Genomic DNA, 13,544 nt, shown 5'->3' with positions numbered 1-13,544 from the left:
GGTCCTATAAATAGAATTTGAGTATCTTCCTTCAAATGTATTATCTCTGTGCTACATGAAAACTCATCAGGGGATGTTCCTGAAACTTCCCCTTGCTGGCTTGGCTTAACTAACCTGGAACAGCACATGGCATTAGCTACAGATCTGGCAACATTCACTGTAGTCTTTCAAATCTCTTTGAAAAAAAAAAAAAGAAAAAAAATGTAAAATGAAACAGGTCCTTGTACTAATCAAAATGAAGCGTAAGAGTTAGACTGCAGTCTCATGTAAACATGAGATGTTCTATTAATGTTTAGATAGTCTGTAGATCTAATATAAAAATCAGTTCCCAGGACCCCCATACAGAAGTCAAAGACTCTCAAGTACACTTAGGCAAAATGGCACAGCATTTGCATACAATCTATATGCATCTTCTCTCATATAGCTTAGGTAGCTTTGACCTCCATACAGCTGAAGATGACCTTGAGCTTGTTATCTATGCCAGGTTTATAGATGAATTACTGCACCCTGTTTATGTGGTGCTGGGGATCTACCATTGTGTGCATGCTAAGCAGCAAGTGCTCTATAAACTGAGCTACATTCCCAGCTGCTCTGTAGCACTAATACAGGTAAGAGCAATGTGAATTGTTTTTACACTGTATTGTTAGAGAGGAGATGGCAGGAAGAACAGTCCAGACATAGTCATTACAGATATACTTTCTCCCATAATCTTCCCCCCCACCCCCCAGAGCTGAGGACTGAACCCAGGGCCTTGTGCTTGCTCTACCACTGAGCTAAATCCCCAATCCCTCTCCCATAATATTTTCAATGAAAGGTTGAATCTACAGATGAAGAACCTGGCTGAGGCATAGAAGAGCAAACTACCCTCACACAAGACAATGTAGCAGAGGAGGGCCATGTGACTGATATTTACATAGTATCCTGAAGTACAGCAACAAAGAGGCTTGGAGAGGTGGTGGCAACAAGCCCTGTGAGGCTGCAGCAGAGCAATGCAGTTAATAACAGGTTGTATTGTTAGGTTCTAAGGAGGTGCTGAATAGGAGACAGCTGTGGCAATCTGTCTGAGCAAGGTGTAGTCCTCTAATCTCTCTTCCTTGATACCATCTTTCCTAGGTCCTCCTTTAAGGAGCTAATGGAGGCTCTAGAAGACTGGCTTGCATCACTGTTTACTAGTGTAGGTTTCTTTTATATAGAGGGAAATTTCTTTCTACAAAAAGACAGCTCTTTAAAACTATCCCAGTGTCAACAGTTTTTCTAAATGTGCCAAAGTGTATTTTAGGGTGGCATATTTTGGTTCTCCACAGTGTTAAAACTCGTATATATGAACGTGTGGAAATGGAACAATGTCATTATGGTCTCTCTCAAATCATTTATTTGAATTTTCACCTCCACATCAAGGCAGGCAACTAATTTTCACTTAAACTACACAAGTAAAATTTACCCAGTATTAACATGAACCAACAATCTAACCTAAATACCTTCAAGATTACGTCTACTCTAACCAGACTCAAAGGCTCCCTTTTCTCCTTAAAAATAAGACAGCCAATGCAAATGACGAATTTATTCTGTTTATACTGTCCCTTGCATTCTGTAACTTCTACACTGAGGCTAAGAAAGCATTGTGTTCTACTCAGCCCATGCACTCCGAATGACAGATCATTCTCAACATCACACAATTTTTAGTATTTGTTAACATATATCCTCTCTCCAATCTGACAGGGTAAAAACTGACCTAATGCCTATTATACCTTAATGATAACATTTTTGATGACTTCTAAAATTATTCAACTAAATAATGTATTCACATTATTCAATATGTGGATACGTTATAGATGCAAAGAAAAACCTGTTTTGTTTCTATAGGTTCCCAAAATATATCATGAATCCAACAAGTGTCATAATATTATAAAAGATTAGACTATATACCATTATTATAAAAGATTAGGAGTTGATCAATTTTCAAACATTAAAATTCTATAAAAGTGAGAGACAACTATAGCTCTAGAAACTTTTGATGGTTCCAGGTGACTCTCAAGTAATTTTAGTGATTCTAGGCCTGCTAACTATAGATAATAATTGTCACCAACTGGGACATGTTAAACCACATGGTCATAATACTAGCTGGGCCTGAGATATAGCAAATTAAAAGAACTTTACATCTTATAGATGGAATCACACAAACATATCACTAAAACCTAGCAGTTTAATGAGTAAAGCTATAAAAACAATCCAATTGATAAGGCCAGTGAGATGGCTTAGCAGTTATCTGTGCTTATGGTGCCAAGCCTAAGGACTTGAATTAGACTCCCAGAACCTACACAGTAGAAGGCAAGAAATTACCCCCTACAAGTTATCCTCTCATTACATACCTGCCATGGCACGAACGTGCTCATATACATAAACACAGTAAATAAAATGTTGATGAGAGATTAACTTATAGACAACAGAATTCAGTGATTTTTTTTCATGGTTCCAATAGCAGAAACTAGTTTTGATCAATAATGGACCTTATAGACTTGATTTCCTCATCTAAACTCACTTAAAAAGTTCTAGAATGCAGTATTTTCTTCAGAATACCTGCAAAGCAGCACCTTTTCATTCTAGAGTAATGAAACTGGAATGAGGGTTTCTTGGAGACACTGGAGAAGGGGAATTTTCCTCCCAGACCCGATGTCTAGTATTGGAGACTTTTTTAAAAATGGCCATTGATGAGCAAGAGGAATGGTGTACAAATTTGTGGCTTGCATGTGTGGGTGCAACACAAAGATGAGGCTCAAAAAGGCCAGAGCTGAGAGTGTAACTGACCGGTGGAGTGCTGGCCTGGCTGCTTGAGGCTCTGGACTCCCAGTCAGCACTGGGGATTGGAGGTCAGGGGGCAGTTTACAATTCTGAATGACAGAAAAGGACAGGGGCTTGAAGAACTAGAGGTGAGAGTAATAGGGTATAGGAGGGTGAATGAAGGAAATGCACTTCAGAACAAAGATTGTCTCATTCAGACAAAAGTATCTCAATAAGAGCCTCAAAAGACCATGTGACATCCTCAGAGTATGTGACACCCTGTGGTCATCTGGGAGGAGGTGGATATAGACCATCCATTCTCTCCTAGATCCAGCTATGACAGATAAAGTAGCCTTAAGGAAGAAGCTATTTAACTGCTTATTTCACTAACAGATTTTCTTTACGGAGAGATACATCTCTCCAACAACACACAAGGGCAGCTTTTCAGAGCTACTCTCTGTGCCCTGCCACTCACAAGAGCCATCTGGAAATATGCCAAAAGAGCACACTTTGGGGGTAGCACTATTTAAATGTCCCCACCATTCAGAGAAATGTACACATTAATCTAACTGGATATGCAGATCCAATTAAAAGTACAAGGTAAGTAGAGACAGAACAAAAACCATAAGCCTGCCATTTCCACTAAATCTTCATTATGGCAAATAATTGTGTATTTATGTAGGGTTTTTTGTTTGTTTGTTTTGTTTTTTAAGCCTGGAAGAATGTATTAAGGGGGGCATATATCCTAATTAAACCTAATGAAACACAGAAAATAATGTCTACTATTTACTGTGCCCTTTCTATGTGCTAAGCATATCCTCACTAATATGCCATAAGGAAAGTACTTCCTTTTTCTTTTCAGATAGGATTTTACCATGTAGCTCTAGCTGGCCCTTAACTAGCTCTGGCTATCCTTGAATTATCTACATGTATCCCTGGCTGGCCCTTAACTAGCTCTGGCTGTCCTTGAACTGTATACACGTAGCCCTGGCTGGCCCTTAACTAGCATTTACCCTGCCCCCACCTCCCAAAGGCTGTGATCATTGATTATTGCACCACACCCAACCAGAACAGCTTTGAGTTAAGTGGCCGAAATACAACTGTCTCTGTTATAACTATGGCATAAATTGTATTTTCACGGTTATGTAATTCTACTTCCTTTTAAAGGAATTAAAATCCACGTTAACATAAGACAACCCCCACACTTACAAAATAATTTTCACACCATTCACTTAAAAATAAAAAAAACCCCTTTGGAATTCTAAAAGTCTCAATTAATTTTAGCACAAAGATAGAATGCTAGTTTAACCTAAGAGGCTCATTTAATATTTTAATCCAGATGACAGTTTTGTCTCTGCAATGAGAGGAAACTATTAGCATTTTCACTAATAATGCAGCACATTGTTTCCAACTTTTAAATAAAAGCTTATGCAGTTTTGCATCATTTCATCTATGAAGCACTCATGTTCTCTGTTGTTACAAAGGAATGGTATTACAAATAAGCCACAAATCATTTATAGTTGGCACCAGCAAGCTTAGAAACGAACAGTATACAGGTGATAAAGTAGGAAAATAACCGAACACACTCCAGAGTCAGGCCCACCAATCCTGGCTCCGATAGCAACTAGCAATTTAGCCCCTTCAAAAGCTCTGGGCCTTGGTTTCCTAATCTACAACATAATCATCTCCACCTTATACTCTTCCAGCTCTAAGAGAAATGACTCATCGGCATCTCTTCTCCAAGCCTCCCATTCTCATTTTGTGTAAGTTATTACCATTACTTCACGGCCAGTAAATTGTTTTGCTTTAGGCCCACAATCATAGGAAACAGCCCACTCCAAACAAGGTGAAAAGGGAAAGCCTGCCTCACTACCGGTTTGCCATTCTCAGGGTGAATGATGGAGAAGCCATTATAATGTCAAAAGGTGTTAGGTTTCAATATTTTAAGCTGCTGTTTTGTATGCCAGTACATTCTCCCGTAGGACAAATAGTAAAATTCAAGGACAATAAGGAGAAAAATATATAATTAGTCATTACTTATTCAAGCACTTAGAAGGCCAATTAAAAAACATTAGCACCTTTTTTGCAGAAATGTTTGAGTTAGCCGGCAAGATATGCTCCACAATTTTTTCCCCCTAAATTCTGAGTACTCCCTAAATCAAATGAGTTTTCATTTTGTAAACCATAGAGAACTCAACAAATGTATGAATTGAGTGATACAGATACTACTTAAAAAAAAAAAAAAAAAAAGATTCAAGGCTGGCTGTGCAATTCTGAGCTTACTCCTTTCAATGGAAATGAAAAAGCTAATATCCCTGCAGGACAGCCACAAAGGTGAACTCTTGACAACAGCCATTGCCTCATGCTTGTGTGTCTCGCTTCCGTCTCTAAGCCAGTCTCAAAAACGGACTATGAATACGAGAAAATATATTAAGATTAAAGTACGAATCTGACCAAGATGCCCAACAGTTAGAACACTGATTTTAGCACTGCTTTCTAATACTAGTATCCTTAATTCAATACTTGAAGAAAAAAAATTTAAACTTCTATAGAACATGTAGTTCAATTTTACACGGCCTTGTAAAGAAGCAGTATAAAAACAAGCATGACTTATTAGTCTTCTAGGATAAATGTCAAAAATTGTTAATAGTACAGTCCAACCAAATGTTAACTTTGAAAGCAGCAAGCCTCCAGTGCGGATGGAGAAGCTGCTACCAGCATCTAAACGTGTAGTTTTAAGAATATCCAGGAAAACTGCTAACTGCCAAAACCTATCAAATATATACATACAATTTAAAATAAAGGATCAAGTCCAGCAGCAAGCCACCTTTTCCAGGGAACGCCAAAATGTCAAAACCGCGTGACTGACTTCCCAAGCATTCAAAGTTGAGAACCAAACCAAGATGTACTTACGCTGTTTCTTTAGCATCCTTCTATCAATGCAAATCCCTCCCTACAAAGTCACTCCGCTTCAGCCACTCGGATACCCAAACCCCAGCACCATTTATTGAGAGCCCAAGGACTTGAAGCGGGGTCTTCCTGGCGGCCACCTGCGCATCCTGTACTAACCACCCCAGGTTAACCTCCCGGAGATGCTCCAGTCTGTCCCTGCATCCACGCTCCCTGGCTCCTTTCATCTCCCGGTACACCTTTTACCGTCGACCTTGAGGACCCTCAGGTCGGAGCTCCGCAGCTCCAGGTGAACTGCCTGGTACCCTCTCCCTGGCAGTGGGTGCCCGGCCACCTCCCCCACCCAGTCCCGACCCTCCGAGACCCCGATGACGAATGCCCTCCAACCAGCCCCAGACGACCCCTTCATCCCCCTTACGCGCCCTGACTCCAACCGAAAAGCAATCCCCCCGAAACGTACCGAGAGCCTACTTACTGTGCGCAAGCTCCCACTACGCGCGGTACCGTGCGCAGGGGCTCAATGCCCCGGCTTGTCTTCCTCTTCCCGGTCGCTCCATCCCGGCCCTGGGCCGTGCCGCCAGCGCCGAGGTGCAGAGGCGCCCGCCCGAGGAGGACTGCGCCGGGCGCGGGGACCCGGGCAAGGAGAGGCGACCGCGGGGGACACTCAGCGGCCGGGGCAGGCGGGGCGGCCTCATCCAGGGCACCTGCGGCCAGGCCAGGCAGGACGGGCCGGGGCAGCGCAGTCAGCGACAGGGCGAGCCGGACGCGCTCGCACTCCCGTCCTCAGCTCCTGCCTGCCCGGCCGGCCGGCACAGCCTCTCTTCCTCCGGACGGAGCCCGGGGACCCCAGCTCGGCCGGATGCCCCCGCCAGCCCCACCCCTTCCCGGCCGCCTCCCCCTCGTCACCCTCTCCCCTCCCCCCGCCCCCCAACCCCCCACCGGAATGGAAAATACCTCCCGGGGCGGGGGGAGGCGGGGCCACGCCTCTCTGAAGGGCAGCCTACCGTGACCAATGGCAGGCGGGGCTCCGGAGGGGCGGGACTCCCGTCGGCCAATCCAGAGGCGGGTAGCTGAAGGCCCGAGGAGGGAGGCTGGGAGCTAGAGAAGGGAGGCCGGCGAGTCAAGGAGGTCCGGCCGCGCGGGTGCGTGCCTTGCGCGGCTGCCATTTTGGAGTCGGGCAGCTGCGACAGCGGCCGGGTTCGGCCGAAGAGGGCGGAGCCAGTCAGGTGGGAGAGAGGCGATCACGTGGGCGTGGTGGGCGGGGCGAAGCCGGCTAGGGCTCGCGGGGAGGGGGCGAGGCCGGCGAGCCTTGGAGGCTGGAGGGGCGGTCACGTGGTCGCATTAAGGTTTCGCTGCGGGGCGCGAGGGCTGGAGGGGGTCAGCCTGTGGTGAGGGTGGGAAGGAGCTTTGTTCGTTCGGGCTCTTTCAGGGAGACTGAGAGGGAAATGCTGAATGGAGGTGACGAGTGTCGGGTAGGAAATCGTGAATGAGTCTCCCCGGCTCCCTCCAGAATGGAGCCATCCGAGTCACTGAATTCCAGTATTCACGGGTAACCGGGCACCCCATGCACGCTCTCAGCTGCATGCATGACTCATACACGGGGTGGGGAGGTGGGAAGGGAGGGGTTGTAGCTCCCTCTTTATGCTTGTACTTTATCTGGTCCCCCCCCCCCATCGAAATGGCTGCAAGGACAGAGAAGTGTATCTGGGACACTGTGATGCTCGGAGATTCCTCAGCTGGCCCTTTAGAAACTTGTCTCCATTCATAAACTGACCGACCTCTTACACATACCTACGCTCGCTTTCCAGTGCTTTTCCCGTTTTACCTCATGGTTCAAATGCAGTCTGTTCTCCCTGCGAATCTACTGAAAAGTGGACATTTTGTCAGTGACATCAATATATCCAAGTTCAGGGGTCACTTTTTAGTCCTGTGTGTTTGAAGCAATCTCACTCTATAGCCAGACTGCCGATTACATTTTTCTTGAAGGCTTTTCTTGGACTCCTTCAGCCCCCCACCCTGCCTTTCTTCGAATTGTACACTCAGATTGCCCTTTTCAGTTATTTTTAATGTCTGTTCTCTATTGAGTCCTTGAAAGTCCCAGGGTCTGACCCTCAGTCCTCGTTGGAAGGCACACTTTTATTGCACTCTAGTTGATCTAACCATTCAGATAGAATCAACAGTTGAATGCACGGTCAAGGAGGCCCAGCTCTGCATACAAGGGGCTTTTAGACTCTTGTCTGTTGGAGTAATGTTTGGAACTCACACCTTCTGAAGTTTGCAAAGCCTGCACCTCCTCTTTCCCTCATCTTGTTTTGTAGTACCACTGTGTCTTCCTCCCCAGAACTCCTGGAACCTGAGAGTAATCCCCCATCCACTTTCTTACTGTTCCAGCATCTCTCTATCTGCCATAGTTTGGATCTGCGCTGTTCTGCACAGGCCTGTGAGTTACTCTTGGTTCCTGGCACAAAGGTGATGGAAATTTTGAAAAGGCAGAGAACCTAGTGGGAAGCTTTAGGTCATTGTGTGTGGGGAGTGTGCCCTCATGGTGAGTTTTGAGACACCCCCCCCATCTCTTTGCTTCACTTTCTGTCTATGATCTGACGAGTTTTGTTCTGCAATGCACCCCTGCCCTCTTCTAGTTAGCCTCAGCTGTCAACCTGACCCGTAGCAGTTACCTGAGGAGGGGGACTCAAATGGAGGACTGCCTTGATCAGGCAGGCTCATGGGTGTTTTATTAATTGATCATGATGTAGGGAGGCCCAACTAACGTTTACAGTGCCTTTCCTGGGCAGTGAACCTAGGCTGTATAAGAAATGTAGCTAACTGAATATGAGCTTAGGAGCAAGCTGGTAAGCAGTTTTCCTTTGTGGTTTCTGCTTTGATTCCTCCTCATATTCCTGCCTCAACTTCCCTTGGTGATGAGGTGTAAGATTAAATTAACCCTTTCCTCCCTGCACTGGTGTTTTTCACAGCAACAAAAAACAAAGGAGAACATGGCCCAGTGTGCTGACCTTTTACCCCACAGAAGGCATGTAAAGAAGAATCTTACCAGATCAGGACTGGAACCTCCAAAACTGAACCAGAATAAACTTGTTCCCCTCCGTAAGTTGATTGTTGTAGTGACACAAAGCTAGCGAGCCGGCACACTAACACCTCTCATGGTGTTACTTTGACTATGTCTACTAAGTGCCCTCTCTCCATTACCACTGTCGCTTCCTCATTTGTGCCATTTAATCATTAGGCCAATATTTATTGAGCATTTCAGTATTGGCTCAAGACTTAGTGGTCAACAAAACTGACAAGGCTGCTGAATGGGGCAAGACAAACAGTATGGAGTAAATTAATAACTAGGTAAGCCAGGGGTGATATGCATTACAAAAACTAAAACAAAGGGAGGCCTAGGAGAATCTCCTGTGATTGCTGACCAGATCTTCACTGCAATCGCCTTGCTTCTCCTCTTATCTTCAGAGGGAACAGCCTTGGTCCTTTCTCAGTGGGTCTTGGTTTCATTCATCTACTGAGAGCTTGTCCTGTTTTCTGTTATTGCTTCAAGACGAAAGTCCTCCCCGGAGGTCAGAATCAGATGGGGCACTTGAGAGGTTTTGTATGTTTGTTTTGGATTTTTTTTAGGGTGGTGGTTTGTTTTTGTTTTGCCTTTTTTTGTTTGTTTGTTTTGAAATGGAGTCTGAAACTAGAGCTTTCCATCCCACTAGGTCCCGCCACTGCTTCAGCCCCAAATGAACACATGTATGCTATATTAGTGATTAAACTGTTGACTGGTGGCTAGAGCTTCTTATTGGCTATCTTTGTCTTAATTATTAACCCTACTAGTCTATGTATTTCCATGTGGTCTTGGCTTACCGAAGAATGCCTGGACCGGTTATTCCTTTGGTGGGCTACATAGAGACTGTGTGGCTGGCTCGCTCTGCCTACCTTTCCCAGAATTCCCCTTGTCTCCTAGACCCACCTATCTTCCTGCCTCTTTGGCTGAACAGTGTTTTATTCATTAACCAATGAGAATAAGAGAATAAGAGATAACCAATAAGAGAAACATATATGCAGAAAGACAACCCCCATCAGGGGTCTTCCTCTATAGCTCTGAAACTCATGACAGTCCTGTCTCATCCTGAGTGCTGAGATTACTATGAGCTACTATGTCCAGCAGGAGTACTGTTATACCTCTTTGTTCCTGTACAGTGCCTTGGCTCAGACCAGGTGCTCACAATTGAGTGTTCAGTGAATTGGTCAGTCCCCCAACGGTTGAATCAGGCTACCACAAAAGCAGTCCTAGCCCAATAAGAAGGCAAAGTCAATGAACTCACCTACTGGAGTGTGAATGATATCACCTGGCTTGGTACCTTCTAGGTCTGGGATCCCATTATGTTATACCCCCACATGTGACAGCATTTGCTTCATAAATACAGCTTTACTCGGCAGTGCCAAGTACATGTGGGCAATTTAAAAGTACTCTTTGTTTCACATGATGAGCCTCAGACCCAAAGAACTCTGGGTGAGTTGCCAGGATAGGCCCTGTAGGGGGTTGCAGTCACCACTTCACTTTGTATTTCCAGGCCCTTGGGTATTGCACCCCAACAGGGAACAAGCTGTTGCCAGTTCCGTCATAGTCTTTGTAATTAAATCCAAGTCTGGCAGAGGGCAGTACATAATTATGAAGTATTATTATGGTTTTTATCATTATTAGGCACCCAGCTGCCCAGCCCAGGAAACCACAGTAGTAAAACACTGAGACCCAAGCTCCTCTCCCAGCTGGCATGAATAAATACCAGGTGTACTGGCACAGAGTTTTGCAGGCTCCACATTCATCAAGATGAGACCTTCTGTCCCCTCCTTTTGGCAAGATATGATTGTAAATGAATGGGAAAAGGAAATGCAAATCGAGACCTTTGCCACCACCTCTGAATCAAATTCATTTTCCCCCCATCTCCTGAGAACAATTTCTTCTCATCTACATATTTATTGCATAAATCTTTCCCATCTTTATCCTTGACCTGCACACTTCCTAAACATCATTCTGAAATGTCTCCTGAGGGCATACAGAACTGGCGAGGGTGCTTGCAAAGAGCACAAAGAAAAATTGCTCAGAAAGCATAGCCGTGTGTTTATTGAGTGCCTACTCAGTGCTATGCTTGACATTTCCACTCGTGTTAACCGACTCAGTCTACAGCATTCTACGAGGTAGGTTTCATTGCCCCTACCTTCTTCAAGGTCACAAAGACTTAGTGACAGGACCCAAGATCCCAAAACAAATCCAAGAAGTCGGTGATTACTCAGAGTGACTTGCCCATCCTGGTAGCTGAATGGAAGGATCAGGTTTCCCCTTTCTACCAACTTAAAAATGGTTTCCTGTACAAAGTGGGTTTTAAGCTGAGCACTGGAAGGACAGTTCGGAAGTGATGCTGAGGGAACAGTGCCAAATGAGGACGCTGTATTGGCCATCAGCCTAAAATCAATCAATAAGGGAACGTTTTTTGTGTTACTCAGAGATGAGTCATGTTCTATTCTTCAAGTACCTTCACTGTCTCCGCTGCTCCAAAGTGGGAAAGTCAACAGGATGACACTGGGCGGAGAAAGTGGGGGCCAAGCATGGAGGTGGGAAGAGTAGGGGTTGAGTTCCCCCAGTGTAGACCCCCCAAATGGCTAGTGACCCAGTACATCTGACCTTGGCTTCTGAAGCAGATAGAACAATGGCAGACTGCTTGCTGCATAATGTGTTTGCAACTGATAATGTGCACAGCAGTTTCCTGGGTATTTTTTTTTCCTTAGTCAATTGTTAATAGTTTTTCAATAATTTGTTTAGTACTTGCTATATTTTATAAGGAATTATACTTCTGCTATCTTTAGTGCTTCTTATGGGAATATAAAATACACTCATTTTAAGTATACTAGTTGGCTCTGTTTTGAAATATGCATTTGCCCATGACTACCATCAGTATCAAGAACACAAGTGTTTTCATCATTCTCCAGAAAGGCCCCCATTCTCGTCTGCACCCGGAATTTTAATTCAACATTGTGTGTGTGTGTGTGTGTGTGTGTGTGTGTGTGTGTGTGCTTTGCCATCCAGAGTCAATGGGTGACTCTAGAGCACGCACTCACACACACATTCTGACTAGGTCCTTCCCTTCTCTACTGTCCTCACTCAGTTAGCTCATTTGCACAATTGCACGAAGCTCTGTAACTCCTTTCTTCATGCTCCAATTCATCCACCAATCTGCCATTGTCATTTTCTTTCGAAAACCCAGATCTGTCTGTTTCAATCTGGTTTCCAAGGGCTGCCCAACAGCCTGTAAAATAGCACTGACTATTTTTTTTTTTTTTGCAGTATTGCCCCTTCTGGGCAAGTTCCCCTTCCGGTAGCACGCACTCTCTCTCTCTCTCTCTCTCTCTCTCTCTCTCTCTCTCTCTCTCTCTCCATATATATATATATATATAAATATATATATATATATATAAAATTTTTGTTAGTTTGTCACTACATTTTTACCCTAATTATGCCTCCTTGACTGGAAAACTTGTTTTTTTTTCACAGCCCCATTTGAACGACTTTCCATGGTGAAGCCTTTGTGGACCTCTGCCCCAGAGACAGTCCCCTCTAGCATGTGCTCTTTTCCAGAATGCTGCTGGTGAAAGAGAGCAGGAAGCTTCAGCAGGAAACCTTAGTGGAAAATCTTGGTGCTCATTGGCTGTGCTATCCTGCAAGTCAGAAAATGTCTCCAAATCTTGGTCCTTTTATGTAAGAATGGACGTTAAAACAACTGTAGCTAGAAAGCTGTCTCCTGATGGATTTTAGCAGCGCAAGTGAAAACCCAACATCTGGACATTTTTCCGTCCTTTTCCCTTGACTTACTGCTTATGTCTGTCTGTTCTATAGATTGGTGTATGGCAGAATTTACTTTTTTTAGAAGCCTATTGTCCCAAATTGTTACCTCAGTTAATTCTCTCCACCTGCTCTCTGTACTGTTTCTTCAAAGGCCAAGCATGATAGTCTCTGCCCTCTTTATAATTATTTCTTAGTTTTATAATTAGTCACATAAACGTTCTCAGAACAAACAAAATAAATATTTGTGATTTGTTTTAGAGACCTTTATTCACTCAACAACTTTTCAAAGCCATTATCTGCCTGTTCTAGGCACTTGAACATACAAAGATGAACAAGAAAATCTGTAGCACTTACATCATGGATGTGTGTGGGGGGAACAAATACAAACCACGAAAGGTTCTAATCTATAGTTAAAAGGCACTACAAATAGCTCAACATTGATGTAACTGGAGTGGTCCAGATAAGCACCCCTGAGGAAACAGTGTTTGGTCAGAAGAAAGCACACAAAATATAGGTGAGAGAACATTTCTACCAAAGGCAAAGACACAGACAAGCCCAAGACAGGAACAGAAACTTCAAGAACACAAGGAAGAGCCAGGAGTTGGTGGTGCATGCCTTTAATCCCAGCACTTGGGAGGCAGAGGCCAGCCTGGATCTCCAGAGCCAGTACTAGGATAGGCTCCAAAGCTACACAAAGAAACCCTGTCTCAAAAAACCAAAAAAAAAAAAAAAAAAAAAAAAAAAAAAAAAAAAAAAAAAGAAAAGAAAAGGAAAGAACACAAAGAGGAAGGCAAAGTGTTGGTAGAATTACAAAGAAACAGATGGGACCAGATACTGTGAGGTTTTGAGGGTCAGAGTGAAGAGTTTAAATCTTACTCTAAATGGAATCATAATCCTTTGAAAAATTTTAAGCAGGGATATGATCTGATAAGACTTAACTATTTGTTTCCTAGGTCACTTTTAAGTGTTTACAGGGAATGCATTCTCAGAGCATCAGGGCAAAGGATCAGAAGGTAGA

At 44.1% G+C, this 13,544-nt stretch overlaps 1 protein-coding gene and 1 long non-coding RNA gene across 23 annotated transcripts in view; one reads left to right on the top strand and one right to left on the bottom strand.

The window, feature by feature from the left end:
- Socs5 (suppressor of cytokine signaling 5) overlaps positions 1-6,821 on the bottom strand; it is a 37,272-nt gene extending 30,451 nt beyond the window's left edge. The window contains exon 1 of one of the 3 annotated variants that reach the window (XM_035444938.1): positions 6,693-6,821. The gene's annotated coding sequence lies outside the window, so the exon portion shown is untranslated. Of the gene's footprint in view, positions 1-6,148; positions 6,295-6,692 lie in introns of those variants that run through there. The other 2 variants (XM_027417982.2, XM_027417983.2) reach the window with 2 other exon arrangements.
- On the top strand, positions 6,773-12,785 carry LOC103164305. Of its 20 annotated transcripts, none has more exons than XR_003485806.2 (5): positions 6,773-6,914; positions 7,118-7,160; positions 8,080-8,128; positions 8,661-8,790; positions 12,236-12,785. It is a non-coding gene; the product is annotated as an uncharacterized LOC103164305 (long non-coding RNA). The 20 variants fall into 20 exon arrangements; XR_004770022.1 differs by having other exon boundaries at positions 8,080-8,157; XR_003485805.2 differs by having other exon boundaries at positions 8,080-8,233.
- Positions 12,786-13,544: the final 759 nt, after the last annotated feature.

The sequence above is a fragment of the Cricetulus griseus genome, chromosome 5, assembly GCF_003668045.3.
Source record: "Cricetulus griseus strain 17A/GY chromosome 5, alternate assembly CriGri-PICRH-1.0, whole genome shotgun sequence".
NCBI lineage: Eukaryota > Metazoa > Chordata > Mammalia > Rodentia > Cricetidae > Cricetulus > Cricetulus griseus.
The sequence above is the reverse complement of the archived record's forward strand: the minus strand, read 5'-3'. Positions and strand labels throughout refer to the sequence as shown.